Here is a 23,381-nt window from a genome sequence, read left to right as displayed (position 1 = left end):
TTGACTTACCCTCAGAACAAAACTCCCTACATGAATCATCAGATAAATGAAACCCAACAGGAATATAGAGGAGACAAACCAGATATTTTTGTAGGCTGTTCTCTCACAGAAATCTGCTAACATTGGCCAGAAGGTGACTTACCTCTGTTTCCTGATAAATTCAAACAGTAACTTGGCAATGACAGCAGGGAAAACATCCAGCAGCCAGAAGAATGATGTAATCATCTGATGGAGTTGAGAAAGTGTCTGTCCTTGTGCCCAGGCCTCATTGATCTCTATGTCATACTACCATGGCCTCCTGGAAATTGCTTTGTGAATTATTTATGTGTTGGATTGGGGATCAGAAGTTTTCTGGTTAGGATGGTTGAGTCATGACTGAGGGTCATCAGACTCCCTTTCCACTGCAGAGGAAGGAGAATGGTGGTCCCAGGACCCTAGATCCATCCCTGGAGTGATGAAAAGATAAGAAAAAGGCTCAGAGGGCTGGGCCAGACTGCTCCTTCTGCCAATCATCTCTGTGCCTCAAGCTTTTTCCCTGGCTCTCCTCCATCTATATACCCATGTATATGGTCTTCCAGTTTAAATTTCACATGTACGAGTACCTTGACTTTATCACCTTTCTCATCTGGTTGTTATGTCTCTTCTACAATGACTATTCTCCCTTTCTGAATACACTTTTATAACAGCCTCCCCTGGAGAAATTGCAATAAAGGAGGCCAAGAGGTAATTGCTTCCACTCTATAAGTTACTGTTTCTCTCTCTCTCTCTCTCTCTCTCTCTCTCTCTCTCACACACACACACACACACACACACACACACACACACACAAACACACCCAACACATGCTCAGCAAATATTTTAGAATGCCTAATATGTGCAGATGTAAGCAGTTGGAAAGTATGATGCTGTAATGGGAATGTGAGACCCATGAACAGATTTTTATTTAAAAGTGTGGTAAGAAGATTACACTTACACACACACACACACACACACACACACACACACACACACATTTAGGATGGTCTAGGAAAGATAGAGAAGTTGGAAGGATTTTCAAGGAGAGAGAAAGGGAGAGAGACAGACCAAAAAAGAAGGGGTTACAAGATAAAAGAAACAGGGGTTATTCAGGAATGTTATAAGGCAAAAGGCATTTTGTGCTCAAATTTGCAGAATGATTACATTTATGATAAAATTTATAGGACCACATGGTATACGAATATTACCTCATCTACTCCTTATAATGAGCTTGAGAGAGATGAGTACCATTTTCCCTGTTATCCACATTTTACAAAGGAGAAAACCAAGGAACAGAGAAATTATTTCCAACAGGAAGGGCTAGGCCCTGAAGTCTCCTCACTCCAGGGCCCTTTCCTGTGCATTACTTTACTTTTTAATATCGAACCACTAAATAAAACCTGGGCACCCTATAATCCAGTGACTTCCAAATTCTGATCATGATCCATAAAATAAATTACTTTTTCATTTCAATCTAGTATCCCAAGACATACTGTGAACAAAATTTGCACAAAACACTTCTTATATATGATGTTCTCTCATACTTTCTATTTGATTTTATTTCAATTCATTCAAATAAAAATATGCCGGCCACAACCAATGAATTAATGTCACTGTTATGAGACTCTGGAGAAATCAGCAGTATTCCCAAACAGGTTAGAGACAACAACGCTGGCTCCCTGAGGAAGAGATTATTGAAGATCACCCTATGAGGGAGTGGTTCAATCTGGGCATGAGCCAGCACTGAATGAGTTTCTCCTCCATGTTCTAGGTGCTTCACCGGTCTGAGTTCATTAGACCCCCACCGACCTCCTGTAGGGATCTCTTTAATTCCATTGCACAAGTGAAGAAACCAAGTACAGAAAAATGACAATTACACAGCTAGGGGGAAACTACAAATTCTCAGGCCAAGAAAGCCTCTGTTCTAGTATCTTTGAATTCTGGTGAGCAGCTCTCTTACATGTGGATTGAAATTATTAGACTCTCCTTCATTGGATTCTCCTCAGAACCATTTTTTGTCTTCAACATCACTCTCTGTGATCTGGCTAGGAGAATGAACTAAAATAACTTGAGAACTCTGTGTCAATTTGGGGAATGCAAAGATGTTCTCAGGATTGAGAAATGTTGGCAATTATATCAGAATAATCCTAGAATTGTTAGCATTGCTTTGATCCCACTGGTTTCAGTGTTAATTCTTTCTTGCTTCTTAGAGTCAAAACAGTCTCTTAATATGCAGACATGTTACAATTGTCATATTGGTGGAAAAGGCTATTGGTTTCTATTAATTTAGGAAGTATAGGCAATTTCTGTGAGTAGTAAAAATGTTCTGAACTGACAGATGATTACCAGGGAATTTTAATATATTTCATATCATAGGGTGCATATTTTCGTGTTGAAATTCTGCTATTTAATTATCTCTAATTATGTGCTCTTCTTGACAGCAATTCTTCAGTAAGTTAATTGCTATGTTCACATGCTCAGTAGAAAATGAAAGTCTTTACTAAGGATCTGGTCATTTGAAATCAAGCCCATGCCCTGAATATCAATGTTATAGTTCTGGAGTGTGTGTTTTAATTTTTTTGTTGTTGTTTTATTTTTAAGAACTAAATTTTATAAAGGAAATCTACTTGAGGTAGAATGTAGAGGATTCAGGAATGCATTTCAACATAAGGCTTAATGCATTCTCCCTGACAGCAGATCAATCTTTAGGGAAAAGCCTCAGCTTTTTTCCAAAAGCAAAAAAAAAAAAAATGTATGAGACAACATAGAGATTCCAGAAAACAGGTCAATGTTATGAGAATATGGCATGAGTTAAGCACAATCCTACTTGCTCTTCTAACTTTTATTTCCTAGGAGTCACCTAAATAAATTCAGCAAGACCAATTGATCTTATTTGATGTTACTTCTTAAGTGTTTTGAAACTCCAGAAAACTTAAGCCCTGAGCACTGTCACCTTGAGTAAGTCGTACACTAAACCCCTGGTCCACCCAATCCAAGAAGGGACTTTACCATCTGTAAGACAAAATTCATGCCATCAACCATTTGGATCCGAAGAGGTACTTTTCACCTGAGTTCTGATCCTGACTCACTGCTAATGAACCACGTGGTCTTGAATATATCCCTTCCCCTCTTGGAATCCCACCAGATAAGCCGAGGGCCCTCACCCTCAGCTGGTGATTTTACTACTCCTTATTTGTTGCTTCCTTAACTCCTTTGAACTCTTGTTCCTCTAAACCCCTGTTTACTCAGGTCCCTGGATATGAAATTAACATTTCCTTCTAGGTCTAAATGCTTCTAGTCCTTTCCAAGGGGGAACCTACTTGCACATTCTTCTCGTATAATTCTACTCCTATGATTGCCAAAGACCCTAGCCGTTGAATCTACCTTCTTTTGGTCTGAGAAAGACTGGTTTTAATAAATTGCTCTCAGTTGCTCATCTGCCAAAGGCTTCAACACTGACCCCTGGGTGTCTAAGGACATTTCCAAAGGATCTTTAAGTTCACTGGTACAAAATGCAAATCTACTCTCAGTTTCTCCATCAATCTGGCCTCTCTCAACCCCATTTGTCTTTCAGACCTTTTCTGTTTCCTTTAATGTCCACCTTCACATTCATCTTTTTCAATCATTAGCTATGCTCATTTTTCCATCTGAGTTGTTCTCAGAAGTCACTTCATTTAACCCACTTGATGGATGCTCCTTTAGGTCAAAGCCATGCTCCCCCGAATTGCATGCTTCCATCAAGTCCTCCATAGTGCGCCCACTGACCTTAGGCACCAAATGCTACTGAGCTTTCTGTCAAAGACAGCTTTTACATGGACAAGAATTTTAATTATATGTATAATTAAAAACTAAATTCATAAATGGTCAAAACTTTAAAGAAAAATGGTCAAAACTTTAAAATAAAGGATTAATAAAAAATGTATTAATCCTTTATTTTACAAATGATAGAACTCAGATTCACAATGTTGAACTCACAAAATCTAAGAGTAGAATGGATGGACGCACTATGGGTTGGGAAGGACTGAAGGTGTGTTGGTCAATGGATATAAAACTTCACAAGGGGAATAATTTTAAAAGGTCTATTGTATAACATTGTTAACATAATTACTAACAAGGTATTTTGTACTTGAAAATTGCTGAGAATAGATTTTACATGTTCTCACCATAAAAAAAGTGAGATAATGTGTGTGTTAAGTAGATTGATTCAGCCATTTCACAAATAAGAATATTTCAAAACATCATGTTATACGTTAAACATATACAATCTATGAAAAAATAAAAACGAAAGATTAAGATTGGGAGAAAGACAAAATATAGATTCTATCAATTAGATACTGTGACCTTCTAATGTGCAACTACATGTTTGTGTGCATACATAGCTTACACATAGACTTGGAACTCTATGTGTGTGTGTGTGTGTGTGTGTGTGTGTGTGTATGCACATGCTTGTGTTTTCATGTAGTAATAGAATACTTCCACCCTTGATTTTCTCCTGTGGAACTTTCAAAAATTCTCTAAGAGGGAAAAAAATCCCAATTTATAGACATGATATCATTATGACAGGATGATTTATTGCACTACTAAGTTATGCTCTTCCTGCCTATAAATTTCCTACCCCACTCGTTTCATTTCCTTGCCTCAGGAATTGTAGATCCCCAAAGGGGAACAGGGAGTAAACATGCCTTTGAAAAGAAGCAAGGCTGTAAGAGGTTCTTTGGGCCTGGAAAACAGTCAAAACTCAGACAAGGGTTCCTATCCCCTGATAAAACCTGAAAAACTATGGTTCTGTGGTTACACCTCCAGGAGCCAACCTTGACAGAGATTCCTAAAACTCACAGAACCAACAGCATCTGCAGAAAGGATGAGTCTTAGCAGCCCAGGGCAGAGAGATCCCTAGAGTAACTTCCCAATAATTTGAACATGTAAAACTTAGGCATCCTATGCCCTTCCCACCCCAAGGGGTCAAGGAATCCAATAATGGTAATATGAACCTTCCATCAGTAGAGAGAATAAAGAAAATAAACACAGTAGTTCATATTTGTATTTGAGGGCTTTGATTCTTTCCTACTGCTTTGCATATGCAAATGTGCTATACAAAAGTGTTAGTGTTATCTCCATACCTACTTAGAGACAATAAATTAGGGCAGTTTTTTAAAGAGAATACAGGGATGTAGGTTAAGGTGGTATTTCATATCTGATATGTATTCTGTGTAAGCAGAAGGAGTTTTTGATGAAATTTGGAGTAAATATGTGTTTATTTATATAATGCATCGTAACTTTGCCAAAAAATAAAAAAATAAACAGGAACTACAAAGAAAAATTAGAAAATCACTGTCCTGGGAGTTTTTGTCACTAAATATTAGATTTTGCAGTATTAAGCAACTCACAGCAGGATTATCTTGAGACTTGCTTGAGAGATCTGTCACCTTGTATATGTCAGACAAAAAAAAAAAAACCTAAACAAAAAACCAAAAACAAAACAAAACCCCAAACCCTGCTTGTCAGTGATGTATGGCCAAAGGGCTGATGGTGTGCCTATGATGTGCCAAGAATCTGAGTTTAGGTGCTGCCAGGTTCCCTGGTACTTTGTTTTAGCTACATTGAAGAGTCACTTGGTGACTGGGTTATATAGACAGTGCTTCATCACACGGGTCCAGTTTTCTCCACATCATGATCCTTCTCCCATCAAAGGGGATGGGAGGAATCCAGCACAAGGTCTTGCCCAGGGATCTATCTACCCTTCAGAGAGCAAATGACCAGAATGGGGTGACTTGTGTCTGGTGAATGAGTGTTTGTGGTCTCCAGTCCTAGAGAATAGAAAGGATTGAGGTCTAGGTGAGTACAATTTTTTTTTTCCCTCATCTGACAGAAGCAAGCTGCAAAGGAGGCCTTGGGTGGTGGTTTGGAATACCAGGTCCTGAGTCTCACTGTGCCCTTCCCCGCCATTTGGCCCATCCCCAATAGCTGTGCTATCTTGGTGAAGTCCTGGTCCTCAGTTTTCTCCTCTATAAAGTGAGGGATTTGGTATAAATGGTCATCAAGATTACTTTCAGATTGATCAATATAATGATAAATTTATAGTCAAAATTGCCAAGTTTACTTATGAATCATTTAAAGACCAAAAAACCCACCCCAAAACAGAGATTAAAATTGTCATATTACAAAATAATGAGTTCATAATTCATTGATTTCCTAAAATTCTCTCTCTCTCCTCTCATCCTGTTTTATGTCTCCTCTTCATTCCCTTTGGTACATCTCCCCCTTTGCCTCACCCTGTTCTCCTCAACACCACCAAACACATAATTACAAATTTTATAGTGAGGAGAAAGAAAGCTTAAAGCATTTATTTTGAAAAAAAAAATGGAGAAATAATGGTCACTCTTTGATTGCAATGCCTTGTACTCAAGGTGATTGATCCTCTGATATCTTTTTAACATTGACCATCATCTTAATTATCAATTTCCTTTATCAATTTCACCTCATTCATTTTATTTCTTTATAATAAAACGAAAATACTAGCAACAAGTTGCAAATTAAAAAAAAAAAACTCTCTACAGAAATCGAGGGTGCCTTTTTTTCCAAACTAACTTTTGTAACAGGTAGACAATAAATATTATCAACTTTACAGGGATGAAAGAAATTAGAAATGATTCAAGTCAATAGTGTGAAAAAAATCAATAGCTCCAGGATATTGATGCATGGTCTGAATCGTGAATTTCTTGAAGATTTTCTTGGCACACTGAAGAACAATCTCCGCATTCAGAACTGGTTTTGTGTTTTTCTCAGATAACTTTAATAACCTTAATATTTTCCAAATTAATTCTGGTTTGGTTACTACAAAGTTAAATCCTTTTTTGCATAGTAACTTTATTCTAATTTTTTGATGGGGCCATAGCTCTCCCATTTGAGTAACAGAAAGTTTTACTTCTTTCTGAATGAACTGATACCTTAGAGATAGCATTGCAGGTTGTAGCAATTGGCTGCAGAGCATATACAAAGAAGAGTCCTTGTTTCCTTCTCTAAGACTTTAGTCATGAATCAACCTGAACAAGACTGAACTGAGCAGCTGAACCTCAGAATATCTAAGCAAGATAGAGGGGGTATGGAAGGCAGCCACACTCAGGAGAAAGTGAGCTGGCTTTGGAACCAAGTCTATTTTTGAATCCATCTCCTTGTAAACTATATGCTTTTAGGTAAGCAACATCCTCATCTTAAGTATCAATTTCCTTTAGTAGCCGACACTTCCTATTACAAGATTTATTTCCAAGAGCTGCAAGGACTACAGATTATATGAGTCAAGTGTCTTGTACAATATAGGCAAGCAATGAATTGGAGTCATTGTTCAACGCCCACTCAACTCCAATTTCAGTTGCTTTTCATTCCCACTTCCTGCCTTTCACCAAAGGTAGGCCCGTTTTCTTGAAGGTTATATTTTTAATTGATAAGTATAACTTGTCAGGAATTTTTAGATATATGTATAATTTTTAAAATTATAATTAAATGAGCCCATTTATCTCCCTCCAAGCTCCTGAATTAGAACACTGCTGACTGCAGCCGCACCTCCTTCTCTGGATGAATGCTTCCTCTTCTTTTCTGGTCTTTTCTCCTCACCTATGACCTTCTGATGGTCACCCAGCTCCTTCTCCCATATATAGCCCCTTTATGCACTTTTTATGGTTTGAAAACTACCTTGCCAAGAATCTTCAGCTGTTGAGTTCAGGAAGGTATTTCTGTGAGCATTTGGCTCACTGTTCCTGGACATTTTGCTTCCCACATGGGCCCCTTGACTCTACCTGGCTCCTGGTGATCGGGCGACTTCTCTTCTTATCCATCAACCTGTCCCAGCTTCCAGGGGCTTCTGACACTTATCTTTGCTCAGGACCTCTACTTCTTTCTCAACTCAACATAAATTTTTAATCAAGCTGAACAGAGAAAACAAAGCCCCTGGGGTTTTAGAAAGCCCATATTTGAATCTTGTCTGTGCCTTTTATTCACCATAATTTGGTTGGCTAAATCACTTAACATCTCCAAACTTGGCTTCTGCATCTTTAAAAAAAAAGACATAAAGTATTCTACTTGTCATAAATAATTGTGTTCAGGAGCATATAGGCTAATGTGTCTAAAAAGTTTTATAATTGGTAAAGTGTGCTAAAAATACAAATCATTTTAGGAACCTGACCTACAAATTAAGGATGCATCTCTCTATCATTTGTCCCTGAGGAAAGAATCTAATAAACGATTTTATACCGAATGCATTGTGCCACAAAGTCATTTAAATGAAGAAATATGCATAATACAAGAGAAAGCATCTTTAAGTTTTCTCAGGATGCTGGGGTGGGTATTTTTGGATGGTGGTTTCCTTTTTTCTTGTGCCTCTGTTATCACCACTACACACATACATGTGGTCAGTATTTCCTTTACTTCTACAAGCAATCTCATTCCTAATTTCTGGTAATTTCTTCTATAGCAATAATAATGGCTGAAAGGCAGCCAACTCTGTAACAGACACACAGAACAGGCCTGCTCTTGCCTCGTGCCTGTGGGAGCAAGTCATAAAGCTTTGATGCCTGCCAATTTGAAAACATAAAATACTGGAAGTTAGTTTTAACACTTCCCCAAGAGGTGATACCTCATGCCCTTATTGGAATTTAAACTGGAAGCTGGCTCCAGCCATCTGTTAAACATCCAGAGAAACTCCCCAACTGCTTCCCATGGGCCAGCAGCAGTATCTATGCCATTCCTCTTTCCTGTTGGGAAGCTGGGCAAGTACAATTCATAACCAGGGGAAAGAGCAGATGTGCACTATCGGCCCAGAGAAAATGCAGAGGAAGGAGGGGTAGTGTCTAGCATATGTGCAAGAAAGATTCCCAAAGGGTTATGTGTCCTCACGAAGTTAAGTCTGCCAGAAAAAATCAAGATTTCAGCATGTCGTGGAGTTACCAGTGTCTTCTTAGAAGAGTCCTAATATTTTACACAAACACACACCTAGTTGGGAGTGGTTTTTGCGTCCTTATTTGGAAGTCCTGAAAGATGAGTTTTAACCACCTGCACATTAATTCTTCTGTCTTCCTCTCTTATAATTTTCAGTGATGCCTGTTTTGTTTTCTTTTTAATTTTCTGTTTTTTTCTGTTTTATTGGCTTACAGCTGTCCATAATAGTGGGATTTGTTGTTGCATATTAGTATGTGCACACAATATAGTAAAATAGTTTAGCCAATATCACTCCCCAGCACTTTTCCTCTCCCCCTCCCCTCCTTCCACCTTCTGGCCCCCTTCCTATACTTTTTGATGTCCCTTTGCTTTTATTGTGATCACCCCTTATCTTTTCCTTTTTCCTCTCTGGTTTATACATATGAGAAAAACATAGAAACTTTGACCTTCTGATTTTGACTTATTTTACTTTTCCCAATGGCCTCAAGCAATAAGTTTTCTTAAACCATCTAATCTGAGCTGCATCAACAGCAGCTACTTGAGATGCCCATAGGGAAAGTGCAGAGGTCCAGGGCTTGCCAAATGAAGCATCAGCAGCAGTGGCTCATTGGTGACCCACTGGCCCATGTGACAATCCTTCTAACCAGAAGCTGAGATGATGGAGGCAGAAGTAACCCCCTCAGCAGAATCAAGGAGATACCTGAAGTTTGCTCCAAATTGGGAAGATGTACAGACACGGAGTGGGATGCACCCAGCAGGGTACTTTTGGGTGAGCTCAGCCAGTTCTGACATGTTGTTTATGCTACGCTGTGGGCTCGCATTCAATGTTTATCCAAATTAGTAAATATCTACAGATTGATGTATTCTTTGGACATAATATCTTTTAAATTACAGTCCATCCCTCACTTAACAAAGGGATACTTCTGAGACATGCGTCATTAGGTGATTTCATTATTATGCAAACATCATAGAATGCATTTACAAAAACCCTCAATGGTACTAGGGTTAATCAGTCAACAGTTTCTTGGGATGATCAAGAAAAGCAGTACACATGAGACATATGAAGCTGCTGCCAGCGTTATAGTAAATTTTTGTATAGGTAGTATACTCTAAAATAACAATAAAACATATAAGGTAGTAAATGCATGGACCAGTAACATATCCACTATCAAGTACTGTACACTGGACATAAAATTGCTTGCTACACTTTTCTGTGACTGGCAGTGTAGATCTGTTGACATCAGTGTCACCACAAACACATGAGTAATGCCTTGTGCTAGGAGGTTACTACGACCCTCAGTGTTACCAGGCAACAGTAGTTTTTCAGCTCGATTCTAACCTTATGGGACCACCGTGGACTATGCCAGTCATTTGTCACAAAAACATCGTTACACTGATCATATCCTGTTTCAAAGGGTACAAACCCAACATAGTCAAAAATAGTATCCAATCAACACTACTATGATGAATAAAAAAACAACATACAGACAGGTCGTCTGACCTCTCAGTGCCTTAACCCAGCACTGAGATTCAGAGAACCACAGTCTGGATTCCCTTTCTCCCTGTGTCTTTGCCCCCTTCTCCCCAACCTGAAATCTCTTCCACTTCTTTCCCTGATTAAGCTATGTTCCCGTGCTTTTTGTCATGACTTTTTCCTACAGGAGCGATGTAGTTCCCTGCAAGGTGATAAGCAGACAACTTAGTTATGAAGGCTAAGATCCGGCTCAGAAAGTCTTGGGGATTAACAGCAGAAAAGTTTTAGAAAGTTTTAAGTCCCTTAGGTAAGAATCAGGTCAAAAATGCCTTGATGATGTTAAAATCAATTCCTTGACTGTCTGTAGGGAGGTTGTGGGTTTGAAAGCTATCTGCATATCACTGTGCTTTAAACTACATTTCTACAAAAGGAGAATGATTTGAAAAAGGGGCCAGGGAGGCCCGAACAGGGATTTGATCAGGGAACTAGGAGAACAAACTTCAGGTGCGGGGGAGAGTAGGAAAGAATGGCTGGGAGAAACCCAGAAAATGAGGTGCAGGAATGCTGGGGGGAGGCACCCAGAGAGAAGCTGCCCGGGGCTGGTGACTTTGTGTTTCTTTTGAGGAACTTGAGCTCTGGAGAGGTCTCAGAAATCTCTTTAAGAAAAATGCAAGGAACCCATTAGCTTGACTTCTACTAGGAAAATTTTAGCCTTATTTATTGTATATAAAGGGGATCTACATAAAAGAGTAGGGTGTAGTGGGGAATGTCTGTAACCTCAGTGACTTGGGAGGCTGAGGCAGAAGAACTGAAGATTGAAATCAGCCTCAGCAACTTTATGAGACCTCGTCTCAAAATTTAAAATTTTTTTAAAAAAAAATTTTTAAAAAGGCTTGGGGATGTAGCTCAGTGGTAAAGGCCCCTAGGTTCAATCCCCAGCACCAAAACCAGAAAGTATAAAAGTACAGTTAACTAGATTCTTTATTTAGACATAGGTTAAGATCATTTACTCCTCTCTTTGAAGAATATTTAAATGGATCCAAACATAAACTAAAGACGTACATTAGGAACACTTATTAATCATCCCATTCCAAGTAAGCATCAAAATATGCCTTCATTCATTACTCTATTTGGTTTTACACAAGAAACTATTTTATAATTTTTAAAATCCCATCCCTCCCATTTTAAAGTAATTTATACTAGAAATTCCCAATGTAGGAAGAATCCTTGAGAGAGGTTTTGAGTATAGTACAATCTTGAGATGAGTACTTGAAGTTACCATAATTGACCTAAGGAAATATTCCATGTGAAAAAAATATTTCAAAATGCTATCACTCATCTTTATGACTTCCACCACTTTCCATTAGCTGGGTGTCAGTCTTACACACACACCATTCCATATGACCTTTTTTGTCATTATACACTTGATTCTATTCTCTTCTCTAAGGACAACACCAAGTACATATTTGAAGTTCTGAGACTTTTTCTCATTGCTTGCTTGGTGTACAATTATCGAAGGTCCAGAAATTTTACACTGCATTGCATTGAATACTAGTTAACATCAGGTCTTGAACCACGGCACAGTCCTCTTCTGTAAACAAGCAATTCAAAATTTAAAGACAACCTGAGGGATGGACTAAGTAAAATTTCAAGTTCTATTTTAGCTCTCTCCCCCTAAATCTGAAAGTTCTTGCTAGTATTTCAGAGTTCTAAGGTCCAAATAGTGAAACTAAATTTGAACTAATTATGGGATGGCTTATCATTAAGATGAATGAAACTGCAAGTCAAAAGCCTTTAAAATCTGTCCAGCACCTCTATCTCCATGACCACTAGACAACTGCCACTTTCACCTAGAGAATTTAGCCCCTGCTTTATTCCTATATTTGCTGCCGTGAACTTTCCAGCATGAAAGGATGTTTTCTTTTGTGACTTGACGCTAGTGAATGACTCTGAGCTTAAAGTTAAGAAAGAAAGAAGGTGGGGGATGGAGAGAGAGAGAAGGAAAAAACAATCAATCCTTGTCTTGTATCATATACTAAAACTATCATCAAATGGACCAAAGACCCCAAACTTAAAATTTCAGGAGAAAAATTTTCAAAAAAAAATATGCAACAAAAGTGCATTATATAAATGAAATATTGAGAAACTGGACTTCAACTCAATTTCAAACTGCTCTCTTTAAGGCTATTCTGAGAATAAGAAGAAAAGCTATATATTGGGAAGAAAATATTCACAAACCACGTGTCTATAAAAGGATTTGTACCCAGAATATTCAAAGAACTTATAAAGCCCAATAATAAGAAAACAAACCAATTACAAAAGGGACAATTTGCATACATACTTTGTCCAAGACTTACAACAATCAGAAAAAAATGGACTCAATATTGTTAACCACTAGAGAAACTCAGTAAAAACTATAATAAGATAATATTGTGGGCTTACTAAAATGTCTGTATGAAAGAAGTCAGACCCTCAAATCCCAAAGAAAAACTCATAGTACATAAATCTATTGACACAAATTCTGAAAAACGCAAGATTATCTCTCTTAGTAAAAAGAAAATCAGTTGACACCTTAGGATGGGGCAAGGATAAGGAAAGTCAGGCAGGAGGGATAACAGAGACCCAAGGGATTGAAGGGATGATGGATAGGATCTCATTTTCTGGATTGTGGTAATGTTTGCTAACCCCCAACATACCTGACCAAACATTTCAAATTGTATGCCTTGAACACATGCCATTCGTTGCATGCTTATTATAACTAAATAAATTAAAAATGCAAAGCACAGACACACAAAAAATGAGGTTGGTAGTATCTTTCCACCATCTAGTTTATATCAGACAGTGTTCTTCATATTTGACGTAAGAAGAGGGAGGTTAATGTGTTTAAGAGACAATGGCGGACTCCTGATAGTCTGGAGGTAGCTTCTCCTATCTGGAATATTACAACTCAATTATTCATTTTGTAGATCTTCTAAAGGGATGAAAGTGCTTGATCCTGACTCCTGGGCATTTGGGGTGTTGTGATTACGGAAGCTGGGTGAGTGGGAAGGAGAATCAAGATGATACTACACACTATGATCAAGGGCTGCTCATTGTGCATGCGAGAGGGATTCAGGGGAGAGTCCTTCTCTGATACCTGCAGAAGAGGGCAGAATCTCCACCCATGTGATGGCAGAAGAAAGATGACATCAGTGAAAGGTGCTAGGGTTCTGTAACTCTGACTTCTGTACATTAGTTAACCTTGAAGGGGCCACAGGTCCTTCTGACATAGACAGCCAACATTTGATGGCCCCTCTAAAGCACAGACGAAGAGCTTGGGAGCCCAGCAGGAGCCCCACGGCCTGTTCCTGCTGTTGTCCTTGGTTGACCTGGTGGAAAGGGACACAGTGTCTATCTGCACTGGGATTCTATTTTCCCTCTGGTTAAAATGGGGCTATTATTTCTCCCATTGACTTCGAAATCATGCTTGATATCTCCTTGAGGATAGTTCCTGTAGCTATGACGATGAATAAGATTTTCATCAGCAGAATGTTTCTGGGTTCTAAAAAGATAGAAATTACCAAATATTTTCTCATATTTTTCTGTAAGTTTTATGGCAGAATGAAGATCACATGAGTGGAATGCTTATTCGTGCCCATTTGATTTCCTCGGTATCCTTGTGAACCATTTTGTTGTGGTTTCAACTCTGTTTTGTCTTTCAGGGAAATAAAATATACCTTTGTTTGCCCAAATTGCCTACCCATCCTAAATTTTAACATCTCTTTCTTTCTTGTCAGCCTCCTCCAAATCCCTCTACCCAGAAGCACATAATAACAAGAATTTAACTTTTAAACATTGATTTGTTTTTTTTTTTTTAATTCAAGAAAAATATTTACATGTAGATGAGACTTGAATGAAAGCATAAATTCTTCCCTTTACCTCTTGCTATAAGGGTCCATGTTCCAAAGTTCAGGTGTGAAGTAAGGCCTATGAAGGCAAGCCTTCCACCAAAAATCAATTTTTTTTTTCTTTTTAACTAATCCCAAAGCCATATAGCAAGAGCTGACTAAATACATCATAAAGGCTGTCACTTGCTGCAGAAAAGTTTGCTCTATTGTTTACAAAGATTTTCTTTATTATCCCCAGATTCCTCTTTAGTGAAACTCAGATTGTTCCTTCACAGCAGCCTTGTGACAAATAAAACCCAAAAGAGCATTTATTAGTCATAAGAACAGCACAAAGTGTACATGATTGGGCATGAGGTGCTGCTCCAACTGCTGCCACCTATGATACATGACTCTTGGCCTTGAAGAGCTATAACCGGTAGGAAAGCAAGATTAAATGAGTAAGTATATACAAGAACAAGAGCTAAGTGACATCTGGTGGCACTCATGCAAAGTCATCAGTTTGGATGCCAGATCCCATCAGTCCATATCACAAATCTATCACTTAGAAACTGAGTGGCTTTGGGTAAGTTATTTATAACTCCTGTGTATCAGTTTCCCTCTATGTAAAATGAGAGTAATATTATATATTTCATTAGATTTTGTGATGACCAAAAAGAGTAAGACATATAATTGCTTAGAACAATCCCCGAGAGGCAGTGCTTAGTAGGTCTAAGTTTTCATTAGATTTCTTATCAAGGAGAATCAATACTGTCTTGAGCAAGGTCCGTCTACTATTTTTATTTTGGTTCTGAAATGTATTTGATCTAAGTCTCCTATTTTCCATGATCAGGCCCTTAGATAATGATTTTAGCCTGCCCTTAGCCACTTCTGGTTTTATCACAGTCTATTTCCATTCAGTTACTAGTCATGCTCTAACCCACCATTTATTGGAGGATATAGGGTATGTCACCAATGACATGCAACGGAACAGAGAAATCCATGATTCACAAGGAAAAAAAGGCACCGGGTGGGAACATCAGGTTGCTCCCACATAGCCCACATGGATGGAAGGCTCCCTGATGGTTAGGGAATCCAGTGTAAGCACTTTCAACTCAGCTACCTGATTTGTCGGCCCACCCACATAGATTTATAAGGGTCAAATTTACACACTTACTATAGGGGCTATATATAATTCTTGGAGCCTGCAAATATTACTTCATTTTTTTTGGGGGGTGGGGTGGTGTGGGAAGGTAATTGCAGATATAATTAATTTAAAGATTATATAATGGGGAGGTTATCCTGGATTATCTAGTTGGGTCCTAAATGTTATCATCGAAATCCATAATAAGTGGGGGATGAGGAAGACTTTCATGCACACACAGAAAAGGCAGTGTGACCATGGAGACAGAGACAAGAACAATGCAGCCACAAGCCAAGGAATGCTGGCAGCCATTAGAAGGTGAAAGTGGTGAGAAACAGATTCTCCCGCATTGCCTCTGGAGGGAATATTATCCAGTCCACACTTGGATTTTGGTTCAGCTCAATGAAGCTCATTTTGGACTTGTGGCTCCCACAAGGTTTTTTTTTTTTTTTTTTTTTAATAACTTGTTGCGGCAGCCATAGAAAACTAAAGCAGTTACCCAAGTCACAAAACATGTACTAAAGAAGAATGTTGATTTTTTTTTAAATTTTTAGTTGTAGATGGACACACAATATTTTGCTGAGGATCAAAACCAGTGCCTCACATATGCAAGGCAAACATTTTACCACTGAGCTACAGATTCTGCCCAGAATGTTGATTTTTAATAGTAAAGAACTCTTAGACTTGAGCATTTACAGGACATCCACCCCAAGGAGGCATATATCTATGGAAATCTCAACATTCATCAGAAGCTTTCTTAGTGACCAGATGAATAGCAAGTTGAAGGCCGGGATACCCTCTGGAGCTGCTCCAACATGGATATGCTCTTGCCAATGAATGAAGTACATGATCCACATTAATGTTTCAACTTCTGGTGATAAATGCTAGGTATTCAAAGTTCACCCAAACAAGCCATGGGGTGAGTCTTCAGTCAATCTACCATTTGGCTCATGCTCCACTCCAGATGTCCTCAAACATCATTGCTGTCCTTAAATATCATTGTTGCCAGAAACCCAAGCCAAATTAATGCTGTCTGTTCCTAACCCTGGGTAAAATAAAGTGTAAAGGAAGAACAATTTGTCCCTTTCCTATTATTTCTTAACTCAGGTACAAGGAAACAATCCAGCAGTCAACCATATACTTCACATCCACCTGATTTCATATATATACATAAATTATATTATGATATGTTCATGATTGGGTCACATATAAATTTATACTTAGCTATGTACATTCATATATCCCATATACATATATACACGTACATATATTTATGTGTGTGTGCTCATTTATTTTCATTCTACTAACTTAATAACTCATGAATACTTCCATTACCATTGCCCTCATCAAGTCTTGCTTAGGTTTCCTTTCTACAGATCGCCACCCCTCAAATATTCTCTTCACTTTGTCCTTCTAAATTACAAAGCTTCATTCATCCCTATTGCTTTCAGGAAAATTTAAAAGCCCCTAGCATATTTTTTAAATAGAGTCAGCTGCCATGGATCATGCCTGTAATATCAGCAACTCAGAGGCTGAGACAGGAGGATTGCAAGTTTGAGACCAGTGTGCACAAGAGCTCCTGTGTTATGACCCTGTCACACGGTCTTCAAATATAATTTTCCTTCCTACTCCACAGACCCTGCCTTGTTCCCACCCATGTGAGCTCTAACTTCTAGTCAAACTAAACAGATCCCTCAAGTGTAGGTCTCACCCTCATTTCTGGCCTTTTGTAAGTGTTACCCTCTCTTCTTAGGCCTGTCCCCATCAACTACTCAATTCTTTATCTTTTAGAAGGCAGCTCATTTGTGTGTGTGTGTGTGTGTGTGTGTGTGTGTGTGTGTGTGTGTGTGTGTGAAAGAAACATTTTCAAGTGTCTGGTCATTCAACAACTATTTACTGGGTCAGCAAGTTCCCCCAGACACATTTCCTGCACAATCATCTATCAAAGTGCTTTTTCTTAGTGTATTTAATAGTTTGTTTCCACAACCTGAACCAAACCTTGAGGTCAAGTAATGTTGTGACTTGCTATTGATCTTTCTACCTAAAGGAATGATTGAATGAAACATGTTATCATGAATATGTAAAAAGGGTATTAATGACTGAGAACATATAACATGTTATAGTTCCAAAAAGGTGCATGCCCTTCCTTTAATAAGAATTGTTTTCTTAAAAACCCAAAGAAGTGAATTTTGAGAAGCAGAATCTTTATCATCAGAAAGAGGCTGATAAGAGAAATGGTGGGAGGGTGGACGACTGGTTCTCCATGCCCTCGAAATCATACCATTGAGTCAAATGCATGCTCCAGCAATGGTTCTGAATATCCTGTAACGCCCATGCAGTGATGTAGTCTCTAGCTTCATCCCCAAACTTGTTTCTATTGTGGCTCCTTAATGAATCTTGGCCACTTGGAACCATGCTGAATTCTTCAGACTTTCTGGACACTTCTACTTGTTCACATAAAATTTCTGCTGCTTCAAATATCCTTATCCTTGACTCCTCAGTCAGACCTTTTGTAATTGGGATTTGGGCTGATCTGGCTTGACCTGACTAAGCGACATCTGGGAATGGCAGATTCCTTACCTGTAAAAATGACTTAATCTCACATACTTTCTAGGTCCCTATGTAAAATCAATGAGATGACATGGGAATTTTCCAGGGAAAAGATAAGGTATCTAAACCTTGACTATATCTAAACCTTGACTATAATTTGTTAAAGAAGAATTCGAGTGCTTCTGTCCAAGAAAAGTAAAATCAACAAAGCACACAGGTTTTTTTTTTTAAAAAATGGTATTTTAAAGAAAAGTTGGAACTGCAGAGAGAAAAGGAGCAGTGTTTCTCTTTTCCCTACATGGTAAATTTTTAGGTTTCTTGTCATTAGGGGAATTTTAGACCAGGTAGCAATTAAGGATGTAACTCAGGTAAGGCAGTCACTTATTGCTTCTGGAAGGAACTGAAATTAGTTTATGACCATGATCCTGAGATGGGTGAGCTTAGAAAACGATCCTCTGAACCCTTCAGAAATGTGAATGAAGCAAAAGAAATAGCAAAGACTGAGAATTTTGTGACAAAGGAATTTCTATCTGAAGCTGATGTTTGCTTAAGGAGACATCCAGGCAGCTAAATATACAGTCAGATAACTGTGCTAAGTATGTCTCTGCATTTTATTCCATTTCTTTTTCAGATGTTCTGGGAAGGGTGTGGGCAAAGATGGGGGAGTCAGTGGTACCCAAAGTTCATAAAACAAAGAGCACGAGATCTGTGTCAGCTGCACCGGCCAAGGGTGTTTAGAAAGGGAAAGTGCCTTACATCAAGTCTAACCTCACATAGTGATCAAAAGGATTTTGACATTCAGCTTCATCATAAAATAATATTCCCCCTCTTATTCTAGACAGACAAGCCAAATGAAGTCTCACTTACTTGGTAGGACCACTAACTATGTAAGAGGCTCTCCTTTGGTCCTTCTTTCCCTCCTCCTCGCTTGCCTCTCCTACCTTCTAGAACATTTTCTACCGTCTCCACTTGTTCCTCACACCTCCTTCCCCTTGTAGCTTCCCCACACACCCACACCCCACAGCCTCCGCCCCAGCTGGCTGCCTGCCACTCGAGCTCCTGTGGACCACCAGCTCCCTCCCATGTGCTGCCTCCACTGTCACCCACAAGGAAGCAGCTCTCAGAACACTCCATAAAAGTGCTGCTGGCACCGAGAGTCACTGTTTGTACCAAATCAAAATAAACAACTTTTAAAAGCCCCTTAATTCTTAAAATATCAGGCCTAGGATCACTTTTCATTTGCATTCTAATGGACTCTAAAATGCCTCATGAGAATCACTTGGAGACTAATGGCCATGGCTATTGATTTTTTCAGAAGGAAGGGAGCATTAAATAAAAATATTCAGCCTAATTAATTGTAGCAGAACAGAGATGTAAGCTAGTCTATAACTCTAAATATACAGAAAGCTCAAAAAGACAGTGCACGAAGAAAAGCTCTCTATCATGGCCAGGGAAGAACACCACAGTCACACTTCTCATGACTAACTGCTCTCACCAGACTTCTCCAGCCCATTTCAATATACATACAGCATAAGTAATATGTTATGTAAAGTTGCAGATAGGCCTCGAAAACACAAGTGTTCTGTGAAATCTCTAATTAAAACATATCTTGTAGCTTTGCAGCATCTTTATGTGGATCTCTTCCCTTATTGTTGGGCTGATCATCTAAGACCTTAAATGACTATTGTTAAATTAGTCAGCATCTGACCTCCACAGTCTACTTTACCACATTTGATAGATTTTTGTCTCTGTATTTGGAGCATTTAAGGAATATGAGTGCATTTTGTGTTTCTGTTTGGGAATACTTTCAACTTGGCTGTTATTAGAAATCTCATACTTCACATGTCCATTAAACTAATCTACTAAAACCAAACTAAAAACTTCTCCAACCATAGTCTCCCCATCTCATTTCATGGAAACTCAAACATCTAATTCTTCAAATCCAAGAGTTTATCCATCCCTCAGGTTTGCCTGTCTCTCATCAACCCATCAGGAAATCCTACCAGCTCTACCTTCAAATTAATCTAGAAACCAACCACTTCCCCCCATTATCTCTAGTGTGTTTTTATGATATAATTGTTCCCTTTTTCTTTGACAGAGTATTTCCCCAGAAAGCATTCAGGAGTATCCTTTAAAATATAAGTCAGATCATGTTCTCCCTTTGCTCAAAACTCTACAAGGTCTTCCATTTTACCCAGAGTAAAAACCAAAGTCCTTATAATTCCTTACATATGAGTTTGCTATGGCTGCCATAACCAATTGACACACAGCCTGGGAACCTTGAACAACAGAAATGTATTGTCTCACAGATCTGGATGCCAGAAGTTCAAGATCAAGGTGTTGGGAGGGCCATTTCCTTCTGAGGACTATAAGGGAGAATCTGTTCTGCGGATCACCCTAGCTATTGTGCCTTATGGGTAAATACTGGCATGCTCTGACTTGTAGAAGCATCACATCACCTTGTTCTGTGACTTTGCCTTCACATGGTATTCTTCCTGTGGGAGAACCTGTGTCCAAATTTCCCCTTCCTGTTAGGACTTCAGTTACACTGTGTCAGGAGCCCACTTCACTCCAGTGTGACCTTAACACATTTACAATGACCCTATTTCCATATAAGGTCACATTCTCAGGTTTTCAGTGTCAGGAATTCAACATGTGAATTTGGAGGGAACACAACTCAGTGTTTCATACCCTGAAATCCTACAGGACCTGGCCTCACGTGCCCTCCTGCTGACTCCTGCCTTGACACAGCTTGCTCCACTCCAGCTGCACCAGCCTCCTTGCGGCCTACGCGCAGGCCAGGATACTCAGCTATCAGCACATTCATACTCAGTGGTCTCTGTGCCTAGGAATCCTCTCCTCTCTGTATCCTTAACTTCTTTAGGTCTTTGCTCCTAATGTCACCTGGTCAATGAACTCTCCACAAACCACCCAGTTTTAAATTAAAACCTAGATTCTCTGTCTCACACACACACCAATGCCCTTCACCTTGCTCTATTTTCCTGTCCACAGCACCTAGTCTTTTTAATAAGATACACAACTTACTATTTATTATATTTATATCTATCTTCCCCCACAAAAATATAAGCTCTCTGAAGGGAAGTGATTTTGTTTATTGTACTCATTGAAACATTCTAACTCCTTCAAACTCTACCTAGAACCAAGGAAGCTGACTAAAAAAAAAAATGTTGAAAGAACAAATGAAATAGAAATTGACTGAGTCTTCTAATTCGTAAGAAAAATCACAAGCTGACCAGCATCCTTTCCTTAAGAAATCCTGAGGAAATCATTCCAAGAATGGGGAGGATCTTCACAGAGTCATCTCTGAGGCAGCATACAATATTCATTTGGGATACAGAAGCTCTGAGCCCGTCTGAGGAACAAGCCCCATTCCTCAATCAAGCAATTTAGGCTGAAAAATTCACTTGACTATTTCCATTTAGAATTTTGAACTAATCCTTTTGAATTAACCATTTTGACTACAGACAATCAGAAATTCCCACTTCACTGCAAGTCTTCACTTTATTTTGGGCAACGTAGATATGAGAAACCCCGAGGGTGAGGCGTTTTCATTAAAATGTGTGAACAGACTCCTACTACCGTAGGCCACAGTGCTACGAAAAATAATAATTGCACTTCAAGATTTGACTGTCCTTGCTGTAGGAAACCATGTGCAGGCCATAAAATTTTATTTTAAGCAAAATGTTTCTCAGAGGAAAAACATAATGAAATCTGGGGAAATGGAAAAGTGTCTCTTTTTTTAATGTCGTTCATATAGGAAGACTCAGAATGGACTCAGACCCATGGGGGCTAACATTTGCAGCTTATTTGTTCATTTAAGTTAATGTTTTCCTAGTACCTCTAGTGGATCCACAGTGAGTCATCCATGCTCTCACCTGATCTCCTGTGAGAGCAGCATCCATTTCTGAGATGACTCTGCAGGTTTCAGAGGCGGATGTTCCTGCAATCTGGCTGCTTTGATGTCCCCGAGTTCCAGGAGACCTTGGATCCTTGTAATGAACCTTTTCCTTTGCTTAATTTAACTTTACCACTTGTAATGGAATAGATGTATGTTTAGTATCTGTTTTCCGCTTTCTAGTTTGCATGTCCTCTGTTCTCTTGATATGATTTTTTCAGTATCTGATATCAACACTTTGCTCCACAATAAGAAAAAAGTTTGGTTTTGTTTTATGAAATTCTCTTTTCTTGTTGACAGTAGATATGTATAAAACACTCATAGGTGATGCTTCTACTACAAAAAAAAAAAGGTAGAAAGTTGGCAAAAAAAAAAAAGTCATGGCATATAGTTATAATTTCTTCCATCAAAATGCTCACATATAATCCAGATCCTGAAAAGGTTAAATATGAACAACTATGATGTAAGATAAATAAATGCCTCAATAGAGATATTTATATTGTAGTCATGTTTTCAAATATAAATGTCAGAAATATATTCAGGCCACTGAATGTTTGTGTTGCATTGATTTCTTTGGTTCATTCACATGATGCCTGTGAAAATTACTGCTATCATTCTCTTTACATATTAATACATAACTTCAACACTGTAATTTTAAAACATATAATTCAAATACCAGATTTTAATGGTCACTTAAAATAAACCATTTCTTTCTTTCTGAAATCAGTCAATCAGCCTCCTCCACCTACCCATCTCTGATCGACTAAGGATAATCAGATGGTTTCTGAAGAATATGGAAAACGGAGCATGAAAAAATAAATATTTCAGTGACCCTTTCTTCCCTAAAAATATTATACAACAGTTTTAAGTTTCTAACAAACTGTGATTTTATGATATTAACTATCAGAAAAAGTAACAGAACTAGTATAAATATACTTTGTACAATGTCTATTATGCCCTGCCGCCAACACTATTCCACCCACAGACCCACAGACTGTTACACTACCCTGCATTTCCAGAGAAACTGTCTCCCACTGAGAGTGGACATGGTCAATAAGGAAGTATTTTCGTGGGATGGGGAGTGACACAGAATGATGATATAGAGGGGTGGGGTGATGGAGAAGTATGTGCATAACTTCTTTGTATTATGCTTAGTTTTCCATTCTAAAGACTCTTGCCACCAACCCATTTGTTAATCAATAACTATCAGGCACCAAATGTAGGTATAAAAGAAAAAGAAAACGAATGGGGAACATAAACATTACATGATTTCTAAGCATGACGATTGTTATGGAGAAATACAAGTGCCTTAGGCAAAACAGAGTCAAAACCAGGATGCCCCCACAGTCCCTGGGTCTCCATAGCATACAGGTCTATACCTACCAACTCAGCAGCTCCTCTACCCATACAGTCCCATTAGGTGGAGTGATGACTCATTTCTATAGATGAAGAAAGAGGGACTGAAAATGTTTAAGGATTTGCTAGCAG

General features: G+C 38.7%; 1 long non-coding RNA gene across 3 annotated transcripts in view; it reads right to left on the bottom strand.

Annotated features, from left to right (window-relative positions):
- LOC120888457 (uncharacterized) overlaps nucleotides 1–23,381 on the bottom strand; it is a 575,667-nt gene that overhangs the window by 253,771 nt on the left and 298,515 nt on the right. The window lies entirely within an intron of this gene.

This window comes from Ictidomys tridecemlineatus, chromosome 6, assembly GCF_052094955.1.
Source record: "Ictidomys tridecemlineatus isolate mIctTri1 chromosome 6, mIctTri1.hap1, whole genome shotgun sequence".
Lineage (NCBI taxonomy): Eukaryota > Metazoa > Chordata > Mammalia > Rodentia > Sciuridae > Ictidomys > Ictidomys tridecemlineatus.
Note: the sequence above shows the minus strand (reverse complement) of the source record. Positions and strands in the feature narration are given on the sequence as shown.